General features: G+C 38.9%; 1 long non-coding RNA gene across 1 annotated transcript in view; it reads right to left on the minus strand.

Annotated features, from left to right (window-relative positions):
- Positions 1-11561: 11561 nt before the first annotated feature.
- The window catches only part of LOC117874052, a 45086-nt gene continuing 38117 nt past the window's right edge, over positions 11562-18530 (minus strand). The window contains exon 3 of the long non-coding RNA XR_004644884.1: positions 11562-11666. This is a non-coding gene — a long non-coding RNA (uncharacterized LOC117874052). The remainder of the gene's footprint in view (positions 11667-18530) is intronic.

Below are 18530 nucleotides of genomic sequence, written 5' to 3' on the forward strand. Positions count from 1 at the left end.
TACTGCCTTCTGAACACACTGACCTATGGTAAGCCTTATCAGGAGACACAGATATAAAAAAAAAACAAAAACAAAAACAAAAACAAAAACAGGTTACCTCATAATCTCTTCCTGCTAATGCTTGTTCCTGAAGAGCACCTGCTGGCTTAAAAAGGGATTTGAGTGACCCAAGATTAAGAAATCCCCTTACAACAATTACTGTTATTATCACTGAAGAAAGTGATGCCAAACTTACATCTTCCTGATGGATTCAATACACAGAACCAGAGATGAGATTAAAAGTACTATATAGGGTGCATTTTATAAGATATCAAACTGGCCCCAGATGATGGAGTTTTGAAAATAGTATTGCTATCAACCTGATTGTCATCCTTTTTCTTTCCACTGAATGTTTTGCAGAAAATCTCTGAAGACAGAAGGATCATTATACCAGCAGTCATTTATAGGAAATTGTACACAAAGGCACTTTAAAACATTACCTTATCTTTATAATATACTTGTGAGGAAGGAAAGTATTACTATTCGCCATTTGACAGATGAAGTAACCGAGACTGAGAAGCTAAGTGGTTTGCCAAAGGTCACTCTGCAGATCAGTGGCAGAGATAAGATTAAACTCAGAAGTTACTGTTTCCCAGATCAATGTCTTTCTGGATTAGCAAATTCTTATACAAATATTAACTTTGTTCTCTTCAGAAAACTGTCTAATGCATCTGCACGGTAACCACTCTTCATCAAAAGTGTCAAAAAGATTTTAAGCTGGCAACGTTAGTGTTCATACGTGCATCAACTGAGTAATGGCTTTCTAAAGGATACATTGATTAAATACTCTATTCCAGACCTCCTAACTACTTTTGCTCTTCTAAAATAAAAATGAAGATGATAAATATACATTCAAAATTCTTGAGTTCATACCTTATGAACAATAAGGAAATTTGAGAGAGACATCCGGATACATTTTCAATATGATCTCCAGTCAAGTTTATGATTTAGCTAAAGGATCCGTTTCCATTTGTTATGTCATATCCCTTGATAAATGATTTTTGAACAATCCCTTCCACACTGTTGAACAGTCGGACCTCAGTACCCATTCATTAAAAATGTAAATATGATTCTTTGAGATATGCCCAGATAGATCCACACTTTTAGGATAAGTGTACCCCAGTGTGCAAGCTTGGAATCTTCTAGAAAGCAGCATCAGTTGGGGCCATTCACCCTTATCCTCTTCTCACACTTTGAGTACAAATAGCAGGTATGATCCTAACTGCTCTTCAGTTTTTGTCCCTAACTTAGGGATTCTTTTACAAGAAACCCTGAGGAAATGGAGAAACTGGGTATCAGATCCAGATGCCAAGTAATGTTATGTAAAAGAGCTGAAAGAGCTCCAAATCATAGTCCTGCATATTTCATTGCTAGAAACAGTGCAAAGATTTTCCTTAGAGGCTGCCTTAGACCTACTTGAGTGTGATCTGATACCCCAGGTGGCAGAACATTGTTTGATCCATTGAGAACCAAGATGGACAGACTCCAGTTTTTATTCCCATTTGTTACAAAAATTCTGGTGGATCTTACAGATTGATTAGATACTGTGAATAATCATTTTAAAGCATCTAATCATCTAGAAGTATGCTGCCTAACCTCACTGAATTTGAATACAGCGTCAGGTAAAATAAAGGCAGGATTAACGGCCTGACTGAGAAAGAAATCAGAGACCAATTTAGACAGGAATTTGGGACAAGAGTGCAGGGTCGTACAGAATATGGTGCAGTGACAATCAGTAATCAGGCCTAACTCTCTCTACGGGCTGAAATGACTCTGGGTAATGCTGGCTTCACAGAGATCATACTGTTACTGAGCTATGAATGAATGGAGACTCCATGAGCTTTGTAAAACCAAAATCTAAATCCCATGATGGAAATGGTTCATATGCCAGAAGGAGCACATCGTGGAGCATCCCTTTCATAGGGTAAGTGAAGACTATCAGCCTGTGCATCAGAAGATGGAAAGCCAAGTGCAGTCTGATGGATCTTGATAGAGCTTAAAGCCAGTTTTGACTGTTCCCATATACAGTAGATGAAATGACTAAGAGCCCAGATGGCGAATCTCTCCCACTTAATTGAATAGGGTTGTCAGGTTAAAAACATTCCTGTTTTTCATTTTTTGATCCCAGCAGATCTCTTTTGATTTAGTGTTACCAGCAATTCTTGAAGGAAAACCTCAACATTTTCCTTTCCTGTGAGAATATTTGAGATTTTGAAAATATTTCGATTCCTAAATCTGGACAAAAAAGTCAAAAAAAAAATTTTAGCAAATCAACAAACCAAACCTATTGAAGCATTTCATTTCAAATTCAACCTTTTTTCTTTCTTCTTCCACCTTTTTATAGTCTACATTTACTAAAATCACAAAACAAAAAGTCATTTTGACTCAAAATCTGAAAGTTTTCATTTTGAAAATGTCAAAATGAAGCTGTTTCAACAATTTCAAAACTATTTAAAAAAAACCACAATTGTGTCAGGAGATTTGTAGAAACTGACCCTGTTTCGTGAACAGTTTCAATTTCAACAAATTGGTATTTTTGGGCAAAAAAATTGGTTAATTGAAAAATTCCCAATGAGCTCTTCACAAGACATCCAACCCTGTATCTTATGTTGCCTTCCTCATGTAGAACCACAAATATTCCATTGACTCTTATCATGATAATTAAAAAACAAACAAAAACCCTCAATAGGAAAGCAAATATATTAAATGAATGTTAAGGCTGTGACAAAGTGATAATAGCAAGGAAAGTTAGACAATTTTACTTGAGCATATGTTTGTTTATACAATCTCAGGGTACAGTGTATGTATCAAACACTGCTGGAACTGTGTCACGGTCTTGGTCCCTAATAATACAATGGTATCTGCTAGAGTGGACTGCTACACCTAAGTGGAGTCCTATTGATTTACAGAATTGAGATTTGGGATTAGAAGTACAGTTCCAAACTCCACCAGTGATTCAGGACTCTGTGATTACATGGTAGACCAGAACAGCTTTTTCACAGCCCTCACAGTCTGCTCTGTCAGTGTATATTTAGGACACCTTTTATCTCACGAGTGACACCAGTGCAATGACTTTGCAAACTTAAAACTTCATATGCAATTTGGTATTAAACTAATTACTGCCTATTGCTATAGCTCCTTTTCTGTGGATAGAGGAATACAAAAAATAAAAACCGGTTTACATTATGAGCAAATAGCTATGAAAATATTATTCTAAGAAAAAATAAATCCTTTTCTAAATTTTAGTATTATGACTGTCTGAAATTAGTAAACTATTATTGCTGAATATATTTTTTCCCCAAAATGTATTCCAGGTTTGCTCCTTGATTAAAATGCTGTTTGCCAGTTTCCAATTCAAAGTGTATTTTTCCAGTTCAATTGTATCCCTCAAAACAGGGATTTTGGGATAGGAATGCTGATCCACCCTAAGGCCCTGATCCTGGAAAGCTTTACCCTCATATCCTCAGCTTTGACTTCAATGGGACTACTCACCATGAACAAAGCTAAGCTCATGGGTTAGTCTTTGCAGGATTGGGGACTTCATTATATCAGCACTTGTGAGCAACAATATAATATGTTATTTGAAAAAAACCCAAGCAAACAGAAAGATTAGTCTGAATAATAACTGCAGATTTTTCAGTAAAATAGATCAAATAGAAGGAAGTGAACACACTACCAGAGCTGAAAACATAAGCTAAATCAAAGGATGTGAAAAACTGTATAGCATGTAATACTAGAGCAAAAAAACAAGAGACAAATAAGCATGCAGATAAATTGCTTCAAAAATATTGACAGGTTTCAGAGTAACAGCCGTGTTAGTCTGTATCCACAAAAAGAAGAACAGGAGTACTTGTGGCACCTTAGAGACTAACAAATTTATTAGAGCATAAGCTTTTGTGGACTACAGCCCACTTCTTCGGATGCATATAGAATGGAACATATATTGAGGAGATATATATACACACATACAGAGAGCATAAACAGGTGGGAGTTGTCTTACCAACTCTGAGAGGCCAATTAATTAAGAGAAAAAAAACTTTTGAAGTGATAATCGAGCTAGCCCAGTACAGACAGTTTGATAAGAAGTGTGAGAATACTTACAAGGGGAGATAGATTCAATGTTTGTAATGGCTCAGCCATTCCCAGTCCTTATTCAAACCGGAGTTGATTGTGTCTAGTTTGCATATCAATTCTAGCTCAGCAGTCTCTCGTTGGAGTCTGTTTTTGAAGTTTTTCTGTTGTAATATAGCCACCCGCAGGTCTGTCACTGAATGACCAGACAGGTTAAAGTGTTCTCCCACTGGTTTTTGAGTATTTTGATTCCTGATGTCAGATTTGTGTCCATTAATTCTTTTGCATAGAGACTGTCCGGTTTGGCCAATGTACATGGCAGAGGGGCAATATTCCACACAAAGATGGACTACAAGCTATCAGGAACAGTATCCCTGATAATGTCACAGCTAACCTGGTGGCTGAACTTTGTGATTTTGTCCTCACCCACAACTATTTCACATTTGGGGACAATATATACCTTCAAGTCAGCGGCACTGCTATGGGTACCCGCATGGCCCCACAATATGCCAACATTTTTATGGCTGACTTAGAACAACGCTTCCTTAGCTCTCGTCCCCTAACGCCCCTACTCTACTTGCGCTACATTGATGACATCTTCATCATCTGGACCCATGGAAAAGAAGCCCTTGAGGAATTTCACCATGATTTCAATAATTTCCATCCCACCATCAACCTCAGCCTAGATCAATCCACACAAGCGGTCCATTTCCTGGACACTACTGTGCTAATAAGCGATGGTCACATAAATACCACCCTATACCGGAAACCTACTGACCACTACACTTACCTACATGCCTCCAGCTTCCATCCAGGACACACCACATGATCCATTGTCTACAGCCAAGCTCTAAGATATAACCGTATTTGCTCCAATCCCTCGGATAGAGACAAGCACCTACAAGATCTCTATCAAGCATTCTTAAAATTACAATACCCACCTGCTGAAGTGAAAAAACAGATTGACAGAGCCAGACAAGTACCCAGAAGTCACCTCCTACAAGACAGGCCCAACAAAGAAAATAACAGAACACCACTAGCTGTCACCTTCAGCCCCCAACTAAAACCTCTCCAGCGCATCATCAGAGATCTACAACCTATCCTGAAAGATGATCCTTTACTCTCACAGATCTTGGGAGACAGACCTGTCCTCGCTTACAGACAACCCCCCAACCTAAAGCAAATACTCACCAGCAACCACACATCACTGAACAAAACCACTAACCCAGGAATCTATCCTTGCAACAAACCCCGATGCCAACTCTGTCCACATATCTATTCAAGTGACATCATCATAGGACCTAATCACATCAGCCATACCATCAGGGGCTCGTTCACCTGCACATCTACCAATGTGATATATGCCATCATGTGCCAGCAATGCCCCTCTGCCATGTACATTGGCCAAACCGGACAGTCTCTACGCAAAAGAATTAATGGACACAAATCTGACATCAGGAATCAAAATACTCAAAAACCAGTGGGAGAACACTTTACCTGTCTGGTCATTCAGTGACAGACCTGCGGGTGGCTATATTACAACAGAAAAACTTCAAAAACAGACTCCAACGAGAGACTGCTGAGCTAGAATTGATATGCAAACTAGACACAATCAACTCCGGTTTGAATAAGGATTGGGAATGGCTGAGCCATTACAAACATTGAATCTATCTCCCCTTGTAAGTATTCTCACACTTCTTATCAAACTGTCTGTACTGGGCTAGCTTGATTATCACTTCAAAAGTTTTTTTTCTCTTAATTAATTGGCCTCTCAGAGTTGGTAAGACAACTCCCACCTGTTTATGCTCTCTGTATGTGTGTATATATATCTCCTCAATATATGTTCCATTCTATATGCATCCGAAGAAGTGGGCTGTAGTCCACAAAAGCTTATGCTCTAATAAATTTGTTAGTCTCTAAGGTGCCACAAGTACTCCTGTTCTTCTTTTTTCAAAAACATTATAATCAGAGGCAAAGGTAGGAACAAATGTAGAAAAGGGGGATTTCTTCAAGAGGCATATTCACTTTGTTCAAGGATATTTTAGCTAGGTCCACTCATGTATTAAGCAAAATGGCAAGCAAAAAAATCAGTGATATATTATCTTTTCATAAGAATAGAACAGTCCAAAGAACACTGCTGATGAAACAGTCACAGTATCTTCTCATAGAGCATCCTGTGCTGACTGTCACAGAGTGGGGCCCCACCATCACGCCCCTTCTGATTGAATGTAGTGTTGCAGGCACTCCCTGCCTTAGTTGCCTCCTCCGAGGTCTCCCCACAGCCTTCTCTCACAGGTGCTGGTGTGGTGATGGGGCTTGGCCTACTTGCCAAGTCATTAAACAAATTTAGCTCCTTCCAGAATAAAAAAAGTCCAACTACAAGTCTGAACAAATTTTCAAAACTAATAAAAGAATCTTATGCCCCTCTTGGGCTACACTTCAGCCGTTTTCTGGGCTCAGTTCTCAGCCCCTTCTGGACAACCACTCACTAGTTCCTGCCGACCTTACTTCAGAGTCTTCCAGAAGAATCTAACCCGCTTCTTGTAGTTCCTCTCTCTAGCCGAGTTCTCTCCGCCCTTTTTATGAGGCCCACATGTTCATCAAACTATCACCTGACCACCCCCCTCAGGCTGGGATGCAGCTAATTATGACACAGGCAGGGCTGGTCCATTTCCCCTTAAATGAATGAATGGAGACCCTGTGACCTTTGTGAGACCAAAATCTAAATCCCATGATACATCATGGAGTATCCCTTTCATTGGGTAAGTGAAGACTATCAGCTTGTACGTCAGAAGATGGAACTGACAAATTATGGTTCCAATTCAGAGCCATGTCTTTATGCTTCTTAGTCTCCATTGCAAAGCCTTATTTTTTTTCCATTCCCACAGTGAGAATCAAAGGTAAACTTAATCTTTTTAAAAATATTTGAGAACCTAAATCTTAACAGTTACTTGGACTCACGTATAAGGACAGTGATAGCTGTGTTGAGAATAAGCCTCATCTTGGCTGGCTTGGCCTACTCCTGGTTTACTCTTCTTTATATAATTTCTTATGTATAGTAACTCAATCAGTTTGTACAGTGAATTTGTTCAAGTGCTAGGTCCTGCTTTCTCCCCAACCAAATGTCAGAGTACATTTGTGCTTCTGAATTGGTGGAGGAGTTTGCTCTGTGATTTGGACAGAAAATGGAAAGTATACATTACTCACTTTCACACCTAATGGTTGTCTAGGGGGAAATGCTACCTCACCATTACTTTTATGTTCCCCAGGTAGGGACTTTTTTTCCCATCTCTTTGAGCTATAACCTGCATTAGCTCTTTCATAAAATGAAAAGTGTGCTGAGACATGTTCTTGAGAGATTTGTAATATGCACTGTAATCGTTATCAACAAAAGGTAGAGATGGTTCCCTATCCAAAGAGGCCATGATGGGATGCCCCTCACTCACTACTTGTAACTTTTCTTTCTGAAACAGTTACTCTTTTCTGATCAACCTGTCCATTTATTTGACACTGAATATAGGATTTAGATACCACTACAGGTTCCTCTCAAGTTTATAGGGGATCAGCTTGGCAATGTAGTTATTTCTCTGTTATAACTTATTCTTAAATGAAGTGCATTAAAACAGCTATGATTGCTACACTTTCCAGTGGCATACCCACCTTCTCCACCATTGTAGTAAATGATAATGATTTTCACCATCGCATTTGTAAAGAAATGGAAACCCACGGAGCCTCCATTTCCAAATGACAAGTTAACAGCTCCATCATGAATACGTTGTACCTTAGCCCAAATCTCTTTCAACCCTGTTTTCCTCTGTCTACACTATGTCTTTCTCCACTTTCAGTCCTCTGGCAATTAGGGAGCTACAGAAGTTTAATTATAAATAGGACTAGACATATTTATCCATCTGTGGAAAGCTAATCCCACAGGACAAGTTTTTCTTTTCCCTTTAACAACACCTCTCCAATCCTCAAAGGATAGTTCTTGAAATAACAGTTGGAATTATGACAGTAGTGTCCACTTCTTTCTGTTGGGATCTTCCTTGATATGCAGTGGGCAAACAAAAATTCCCTTCAGTATCTCTGTACAAACTGTTTCAGTAACTTTCAGCTGCATTCTACACCAATCTCTGCTTTTCTGCACTTTATACAACAAGACATCCACTCTCTGCAAAGAATCTGAAGATACCTTCTCCATTTTAAGTGTGTCTCTAAAAATGGATTAAATTTGACCCTTGCGGCAATGGGCAGCAGGCATACTTTAGAGCAGTTCCAAGGCTGTTTCAAAGTATGCCAGGGGCTAGAGCAGCCCTCAACCAGCCTCAGGCTCTTAAAACCAACTTTTCCCATGACAATCCTCAATCTTCCATTATCTTAGCCACGACTGAGGATCCAGCCCTAGATGTCTCAGTCACAAATGATCTTACAATTTTAAATATTTCATTCTTGTTGGCCAGTTTCCTTCAGGTGTAATGGGCAAAAACTAGTCCACTGAAAAACAAAGCAAGATACAGAATGACAACAGCAAGAAGTAGGATGTTTTCTGTGAAAGAGAATTTATCAGCTGCAACAATTTTGTGTTCCTTTTACAACTAAAGGTCTACTGTTGAGTATTTCTAGGATACATATAATTTTGGCTTGGTTCTACAAAATGAACTGTAGAATTGCCTCAGTTCAATTACACTGGTCTACAATTTTTGAGAAGTCGTCTGCTTCAGAGATAAAATGTGCTATTTATTATGTATTTTGATGTGCTGAATTCAAATATGACAATTAAAACAACTGATTGGCTACTGTTTCTAAGATATTTAAGTTTTTACATTTTATGTCTATGTATATTGTGTAGATAGTAGAGTTTTAATCATAAATTGTAAATTCATGTGTTTATGGTTGCTTTACATGATAATATTTCACCTGTGCTGTTTATGTAACACTTTAAAAATCAGCAAAAGGGTTATATAAATAAAATTTATTATGAAACAAAAGGCAAAAAACTATTATGTACATAGTTTAGTCCTATTCAGTGTCTACTCGGCGCTTCTTGGCTTATTTCTTGTATTCATTAAATGGAGCATCTCTTTGTCACTGTCCAGCAATAGTCTGCAAGCATTGATGGGCTCCATTTGCCCTGATAGCGTTTCTCCATTGTTGCAATGTCTGGTGGAAAAAAACTAGATGAGAGTGCAAAAAATGTATCTTTAGTGACATGTTGCAACCAAGGCTTTTGTATTCCTTGAGGAGGTTTTCCACCAACAACTTGTAGTTGTCTGCCTTGTTGTTTCCCAGAAAATTTATTGCCGCTAACTGGAAGGCTTTCCATGCCGTCTTTTCCTTGCCACGCAGTGCATGGTCAAATGCATCATCTCGAAGAAGTTCACGAATCTGAGGACCAACAAAGACACCTTCCTATATCTTAGCTTCACTTAACCTTGGAAATTTTCCACGGAGGTACTTGAAAGCTGCTTGGCCTTGACAAAGTTTTTCATGAGACCCAGCTTGACGTATAAGGGTGGTAACAAAATCTTCCTTGATTCAACAAGTGGTGGATGCTGAACACTTCCTCCCAGGCTCCAATGACTGTCGGAGTGGCCAATCTTTCTTGATGTAGTGGGAATCTCTTGCACGACTATCCCATTCACAGAGAAAACAGCAGTACTTTGTGTATCCAGTCTGCAGACCAAGCAAGAGAGCAACAACCTTCAAATCGCCACAAAGCTGCCACTGATGTTGGTCATAGTTTATGCACCTCAAAAGTTGTTTCATGTTGTCATAGGTTTCCTTCATATGGACTGCATGACCAACTGGAATTGATGGCAAAATATTGCCATTATGCAGTAAAACAGCTTTAAGACTCGTCTTCGATGAATCAATGAACAGTCTCCACTCATCTGGATCGTGAACGATGTTGAGGGCTGCCATCACACCATCGATGTTGTTCCAGGCTACAAGATCACCTTCCATGAAGAAGAATGGGACAGTCACGGAACATGGAAACCCTAACATCACCTGTCAGGAGATTCCATTGCTGTAGTCTGGAGCCCAACAGCTCTGCCTTACTCTTGGGTAGTTCCAAATCCCTGACAAGGTCATTCAGTTCACCTTGTGTTAGGAGGTGTGGTTCAGAGGAGGAGGATGGGAGAAAATGTGAGTCCTGTGACATTGATGGTTCAGGACCAGAAGTTTCATTCTCTTCCTCTTCCTCGTCTGACTCAAGTGAGAATGATTCTGGTGCATCAGGAACCAGCAGTCCTTCTCCGTGGGGTACTGGGCGTATAGCTGATGGAATGTTTGGATAATGCACAGTCCACTTTTTCTTCTTTGACACACCTTTCCCAACTGGAGGCACCATGCAGAAGTAACAATTGCTGGTATGATCTGTTAGCTCTCTCCAATTGGCACTGCAAAAGGTATAGATTTCCTTTTCCTGTTCAACCACTGGCGAAGATTTGTTGCACAAGTGTTGTAGCATATGTGTGGGGCCCACCTCTTGTCCTGATCTCCAGTTTTGCAGCCAAAATAAAGGTGATAGGCTTTCTTAACCATACTGCACTTTTGTAATGCAAAAGTCACTTCACCACAAACATAGCAGAAGTTATCTGCACCGTTCACACAAGTACAAAGCATCTCTGCTCACTTTGGCTAAACAGAAATGTGTCCCTTTGCAAAATCAAACACTGACAAATAAGAGAGCACGACACTGTATGATTTCTAGAGCTGATCTAGGGCAATTTGTTCAGCAGAGTGATGTAAGCTTCGTTATGATTGCATCATCCATGACTTCTAGGAATAACATGATGCAATTCATATCATGTATGACGCAATACCAGCTTCAGATTGCATCGTTCATTGTTTTGCCTAAAAAGCAAGTATTGTCCAAACCCAGTCATAGATTTATTCATAGGTCCAGTCAAAGATGTATTTTAGCCATTTCTGGTTTAAATTGAGATCCCTTCCCTTTATAACTCACTTATCCTCCACCATTCCCAAGTCAAGGGTCGTATATACTGACCCAATAGCATATCTTGAAAACTAGAGCCAATCAACAATTTTAAGCATCATTTTCGTTCTCAGCAGAGCCGGCTCCAGTCACCAGCCTGGCAAGCAGGTGCTTGGGGCGGCTGCTCCGGAGAGGGGCGTCACGTCCAGGTATTCGGCGGCAATTCGGGGGACGGTCCCTCGCTCCCGCTGGGAGCAAAGGACCTCCCGCCGAATTGCCGCCGCAGATCGCGATCTCGGCTTTTTTTCTTTTTTTTGGCTGCTTGGGGCGGCCAAAACCCTGGAGCCGGCCCTGGTTCTCAGTGACCCAGAATTAGTAAAGTTTGACTACATTTATTTCAGAAGCATTTTGGCTGTAGAGCAGTGTTACCACCCAAAAAAAAAAGCATTCTGAGTGACAGTCCCAATGCAGTGCTTAGTAAGCATTTTATCTTAGACAGTTTGAAGATGTGTTGTAGCATTAAAATTACAATACATACCATGACTTGTTCTGTCATCCCACTTTGGGAATGCAGCATGCTTGTCTCTATAATAAGCTGTCTGATGTTCATCCATTTCACCTGTATCAAACAGGAGTAAAATGTAAGTAACCAGAAAAGTTGGCATATTAGTTGGAGGCAAACAAAAATACTTTTTTTTTTTCCAGAAGGTTCCATGATCTTTAAACAATCCTGACAAGCACGGAACTTAATTTACTAAATTTTCACATTTGGTGCTGAAAAACATTTTGCATTTTCTAAATTTTTAATTGTGGATTAATATATTCTTTTAAAAAAACAAATTGTTCTTTTTTTCTCCTCTACTTATGAACTCGAAAAACATATTAGGAAAATACAGGGTAATGTGTAAACTGTCTGCATAAATTACCACATGTGCAGTACACACTGGAATATTAAAAGTACATATAAAGGATGTGTGTCCTGTAAAATAAACTAAGTAACTAAAAAAGTAACTCCTAGACAGTGGTAGAAAACAGTTTTCAGTGCTTACTACAAAGATATAAAAGAAAGCAAATTTTGAAGAAAAAAAAAATCAATAAGAATTCCTTAAACAGGAGGATCCTACAGTAATGTATTTCAATGGTGAAATTTTAATAAGCCTTAAATTTACTAAAAATCTTGCACTCTCAGAGATATATAGAGGAGATGCTGTACATTTGTCTTTTTATATTAATGATTTCACAAAATGCTGGCTGTTCACAAGCCCTTTCTCCCTAAATGCTTATATATAAAAGGTCATCAGACAGACTGAATAAGATTTAAACAACTAAATATGAATTATTAAAACAAAGTTAAAGAGATCTATTTTGGCTTTTGTTTTATGCAGTTGTGTCAGGGTCAGATTTTGTCAGCCTCTTTCAGGTTTACCAATACCTTACTGCAGCAAAGCAATTAAGCACATGCAGAACTTTAATTACGAAAGCCATCAGAAGTACTCACGAGCTTGAAAGGCCTGATCCAAGACACACTGAAGTCAATGAAAGTCTCTCCATTTATTTCATTGGCTTTGGATTGGACTCACCATGAGTTGCTGGACAGGAATCATAGCCTGATTCCCACCTCAACATCACCCCAAAAAGCATCAAGAGCCCTCTATGTACTCTGTCCTCCTTTTAAGATTTTGTAGAGGAATGTTAATGGATAGTGGAACTATCTTTGCAACAAACACTTTTAAAGATAACTGTATGAAAAAATATAGAGAGGGAAGAGGTTCATGCCAGATTTTATTAGAAAGTGAGGAGCAGAATGGAAAGATTGTTCAGGGATAGTGCCTGTGTGTGACAGTACAATGCCGGTAATACTATCACTGTCAGTGATTCTAAGGATGATCTGGTAAGTACTTGCAAGTGCCTAGACAGGTTTGAGATGTTCTTTACCAGTAAGTTAAAACAATGTACACAGCATATACTAGAATGCAACATGCTCTTTCTGTTTCTGCTTACACCAGTATACTAAAGTCTGAGAACAAGGGACAAGATATTCAGAAGTGACTAGAGACTTTCGCTGTCCAATCTGAGCAGCCATACAAAGGCCAGATTTTCAGAGAGTGGTGCTCAGCTCTTTCTGAAAATCAGGCCCCTTTGAGATACCTCAATTTAATGATCCAAAAACACTAGGTCAAGAATCCCAGTTATGCTTAACTGGAACAAAAGACCTGTTATACTACTATTTTTTCTCTAATTGCAGGAAAATCCGAGATACATAAAGTCAAAGCACAGACTTGAGATTTGGGTACAATGACATTTGTAGCAAATGACTTGCTGTTTCTCTAATATTTAGAAATCTAAACAGAAATGAGTGCAAGGGAAAGCTTGCATTCTATTTGGTAGCTGTTGGCTCCATTACAAACATTCACATCTGTCAACAACTCTAGTCAATAACATTCATTTTGAGCAAAGATTATTTTTCTACTTTTTTTTCCGTTACACTCGAAATGCACAAAAAACGCCTTCCTCTTTTAGAGTAAAGGGCACCAGAAAAAAATACACCAATCTCCTCTCCTTCGACTGACAACCTTATCAAAATAAAAGATACCTCAGGATTTGGAAAGCATTTTCCCAGTCACTATAAGTTGAAGGCAGGAGTTTTCACTCTCAAAAAAAGCATGATGTCCAAGAAGAAAAAACACTCTGAACAAAGATGAAAAATTGTAGATTACTTTTGCAGCCTATTAGTCTACAATGGACAAAATATCCACACTGTAGCTGGGCTTCTTTGAAAAGCATATTTTCCTTTTATATAAAGATAAAAAGCAAAGCTTTCAGGTCAGGGGCTATTGAGGAAAAGAGCTAATATCTCCATGTGCTTTGATGTTACAAGTAGTTCTTCGTTACAGAAGTGTATTAAAGCAACTAGTAAACTGAGCCAGCATATTTAATAACCACCTTCAATATGGGTGGTACATGCATTATTTTGTACCCAACACAGAAAGGCGAGCTTATGTGCATCATGAGTGAGTAACAAACCTTTATTTTAGCATGTTAACATTACTTTAAAATATGGCATAGCTAAAAGGTAATGTATGATTTATGGATCCCATAGGAAGACCTCTTTATAAATGTATCTGCAACAACGATAGACAGAAAACCAGGATTAAGTGTTCCTCTCACAGTGAATTGTAACTCACATAATGGGTTTTGTACTAGTATGTAATGTCTGAAAACAGCAAATTTCAGTCTATCGAGTGCTAAACATAACAGTGATGATTAATAGCATATGGTGTCACTGTTCCTTTTGAAGCTGAAGGTGCTTCTATAGGAACCAATTTAAAACAACACAGTTTAATTCAGTTGTCCTTCTCAAATTCTTATGAGTGACAGCTGAGGGACCCAATCCACGAATGCTAATTTGCATGTTAACCAGCCTTTTGGAGTACTGTTACATCACACTCTATGAGACAATAGAAATATTGCTAGAAATATAGCTAGAAAAAAAAATCTAAATATAGTGATCATGTTTTTGGTGGAGTGCAGTATTACGCTACATAACAGCAATTGATACACTTAAAAATGTTTATTGAGAGTATCACTTTGCAATTTTATAACCATATAAGTGAAATTTTGCTTCAAATTAAAAAAAAAAATCATGCTGCTAAGGTCTATTTTTATCCAAGTCCACCAGATCTGTACATATGGGAAAATATAACTTCCAACTGGGTTTTGAGTAATTTGGGAAATTAATTTTTGTTTGCATATTAATGAAGCACTAATTGCTCGTTGAGACCAATATTTATGCAAATTACACTAATGTTATTTAGATATTGTTCAGTTTGTATATTGCTTGTATGAGAAAAAACAGGATGAGAAAACATGAAGATTGTCTACCAAAAAACATGTAATCAGCAATTTTTACTAAACATGAAATAAATGCAGTAACACTGATATTGGACTGGGGACAAATATGGTCAGGGCTTCATAACTAGTTATGCCATAGCAGCACTTCCTGCTAGCAGAGCTCACAGGTAGTAATCAATTCGAGGAGCTCCTATAATAGGTCATAGTTCCAGGCAACACAAGAGAGCAAGATAAGCAAGAGAGGAGAGAGGGGCCAGCAAACACTTATCAATGGAGCTGCACTAGAAAGCCTATCCACCAGTATGGGCAACAGTGAGAAGAAGCGGGGAGAAATTATGGTGGCTCTAGGAAAGAATGGGTTTAGGGAAACATGACAAGGGAAGGAGAGAGAAGAGGTGGTGGGATTGCAAGGAAAGAAAAAAAGAGGGGAAGACTGAGAAAGTTGATGAGCTGTATGAGAGAGAGGGAACTCTCTTTACATCTGGGCTGCATTTATCCCATACTCATCACTATCATACATAAAATGGGGCAGGAATAGTGGGAAGGAGAGAGAGGAGTCTGTTTGGAGGAAATAGAGAAAGGGCAGAAGAAAGTTTGGGGGGAGGCAAGAAAATGGGAAGAAAGTAGTTTAAAGGGAACTTGAGACACAGAGGAAGGAGAGCTAAAGGGATCTGGGGAAGAGGGAGGAATAGAGGAAGTTATGGAAACATTTTTAAAAGGGAAAAGATTTAAACAGGAAGAAAAAAAAAGATGCTGGTTCTTCATCTGGGCCTCCCCAGTCACCTTACCTAGTATAGAAATAAAATGGGAGCTATTCTCCTTGGAGTTTGGATTATATGTAGGATCCTAGCAAATTCACAGTCCATTTTGATCAATTTCCCAGTCATAGGATTTTAAAAATCGTAAATTTCATGCTTTCAGCTATTTAAATCTGAAATGTCATGGTGTTGTAATTGTAGGGGTTCTGATCCAGAAAGGAGATGTGGGGGTTATTGTGTGAGGGGTGGGGTTTGCAGCATTGCCACCCTGACTTCTGCCCTGCTGCTGGCAGGGCACTGCTTTCAGAGCTGGGCACCCAGCCAATAGCCACTGCTCTCCAAACACCAGCCACCACTCACTGGCCACCCAGCTCTGTAGGCAGCACAGAAGTAAGGGTGGCAATACCGCAGCCCCTAAAATAACCTTGCCACCTCGCTGCAACTCCCTTTTGGGTCAGGACCCTGAATTTGATAAATGCTGGTCTCCCCTGTGAAATCTGTATAGTATAGGGTAAAAGCACACAAAAGACCAGATTTCACGGTGGGCAGGGCTGGCTCCAGCGTAGCAAGCAGGTGCCTGGGGCAGCCAATGAAGAGGGGAGCGGCACGTCCGGCACTTCAGTGGCAATTCGGCAGCAGGGCCGTCACTCCCTCTCGCAGTGAAGGATCTGCCACCGAATTGCCGCTGTAGAATGAAGCTGTGGTAGAGCTGCCGCTGATCGCGACCGCGGGGTTTTTTTTTGTTTGGTTGGTTTTGTGCTTGAAGCGGCAAAAACAGTAGAGCCGGTCCTGACAGTGGGAGACCAGATTTCAAGGTCCGTGACGCATTTTTCACGGCCATGAATTTGGTAGGGCCCTAATTATATGACAAGAAATTTAGGGCCAACATTTTAGTTTAAAAATTCCTAACAGTTTTCCAACAATTTTAATTTTTGAAACGTAGCTTATAAAAGTATTTAGGTACTGTGATTTGTTGGACATTTGAGACAACATGTGCTCCCAATAATGACAAGTTACACATGCACTGAAATCTCCTCCATAGATCTACTTTTTACTTTATTTATAATTGTTTGAATTAATAAATAGTATTGGCTCCACCAAACTATGAAACCACTTGCTATATTTCTTTAGCGAAGCCATTCCTTTTTCATTAAAACTGTTCTGTGCTTCAAAAGTGAAGTTGTGTCTGATTTTCTTTATCATGCATTAAATTGTATTCCTCCTAGATTAATAGTATAACCCAACAGACTGCTGATGAGAAATCAACATAGACATTACAGAAACTTAAATACATTGTTTAGCTGTGCGTTTCCCTCCAAACAATGTATACATTCAATGATTCTTTGTTTGTAAGAACTTGCTTATGAGTTATGAGACAGATCTGTATGATAGTATTGGTCAGGGCACCATTGTGCCAGGTGTTGTCAGGTATACAGTAAAAGACCATGCCTGCCCCAAAGAGCTTACAATCTTAGTATAAGACACAATGTAGCGGATCACCAAGCCAACCATTCAGAAGTTGGACTAAGAGGGAGAGGAGTTGATAGACTGTAGTAATAGTATAATTTTCTTACAGACTAGTTGTGTGCACAATTTGGAGGCATGGAGTGTATACATTTTTGTTGCTGTTGTTTTTTTGTTATTAATGGAAGATGAACAAGCAGGTCAGTAGCAGCCGTCTTAGCTCACCGACTGCCTGGCCATTATTAGCTGCGTTCCACAGACAGTACAGCAGAAGTGGCTCCTCAGGAGGGATGAGTTTTAAAACTAACAATTTACTACAGACCCATAATGAAGCAGCCACAACTGTGTAAGACACCACTTCTTTGAACCTTGTCCTGAAAGGTATCTATGATCACACACCACCTACCTGCCTTTTATGGATCCCCATCACGGCAACATAGATTGTCACTAGAGAATTGTAACTTTCCTGTGATGAGTCCTGAGGTGTGGCATTCTGAGACATCTGTCTCAATTGTTCCAGTCTAAAAAGGCACCTCACTTTTATATTTTAAGTATGTTTTAGTCTGATCACACTTAGCCTGTATTTAATAAAGAATAATAAAAATATAAACAATTAAGATTTAAATAGCACTTTGCATGCACAAATAACTATACAATATTAATTCTCATTTACAAATGGAGAAACAAATGTAGAGCGGTCCAATGACATGCCCAAAGTCTGACAGTATTTCCCTATCACCCCCCACATTCTCCTTTTCTAGTTGTATTCAGCCACGTCAAAATTGTTTTTTTACCGATGTCACCCCAAAAGCATTTCATTATTATCCTTTGCAACTAGATAGCATTACTGGTGTATGCCCTATGCTTGGTAAAAGTAATACCTAATGAATAAAAAGAATACATGATATTCAGTTACAGAAGTAATTAAAATATTTGAAGGGTGAGTGCTGTAGTTTTGAATTTTAATGAGGATGGCATTTAAGTGTTAGGGGTAAAATCCTTAAGACTCTATTACTTCTTAGGCCTGGTCTATACACAGTTTTTGTTCCAGTATGAGTATTTTGGTTAGGGATGTGATTGTTTGCCAAAAAAAGTGTTATGTATGCAAAACCTCAAGTCTGGATACATTTGCATTAGTATAAATGTGACTGATATTGGAATAGCTATAGTACAAGGCACTTTTATACAGATATAACTGTACCAACACAAGACTTGTTCCCCTTTAACTATAGTGATATAGCTAAAGCAGTACAACTTTTGTGCAGAGACAAGGGCTTTGTCTTTTATCAGGCAAAATTCCTAGCATTTTGCAAAGGAGTTTTGCCTGAGTACAAACTGAAAAGGCCTTCAAAATTTAGCCATACATTTATATCATGTTTTAGCATTTTAAAATGCATTTATTACTCAAA

This window comes from Trachemys scripta, chromosome 3 (assembly GCF_013100865.1).
Source record: "Trachemys scripta elegans isolate TJP31775 chromosome 3, CAS_Tse_1.0, whole genome shotgun sequence".
NCBI classification, from domain to species: domain Eukaryota; kingdom Metazoa; phylum Chordata; order Testudines; family Emydidae; genus Trachemys; species Trachemys scripta.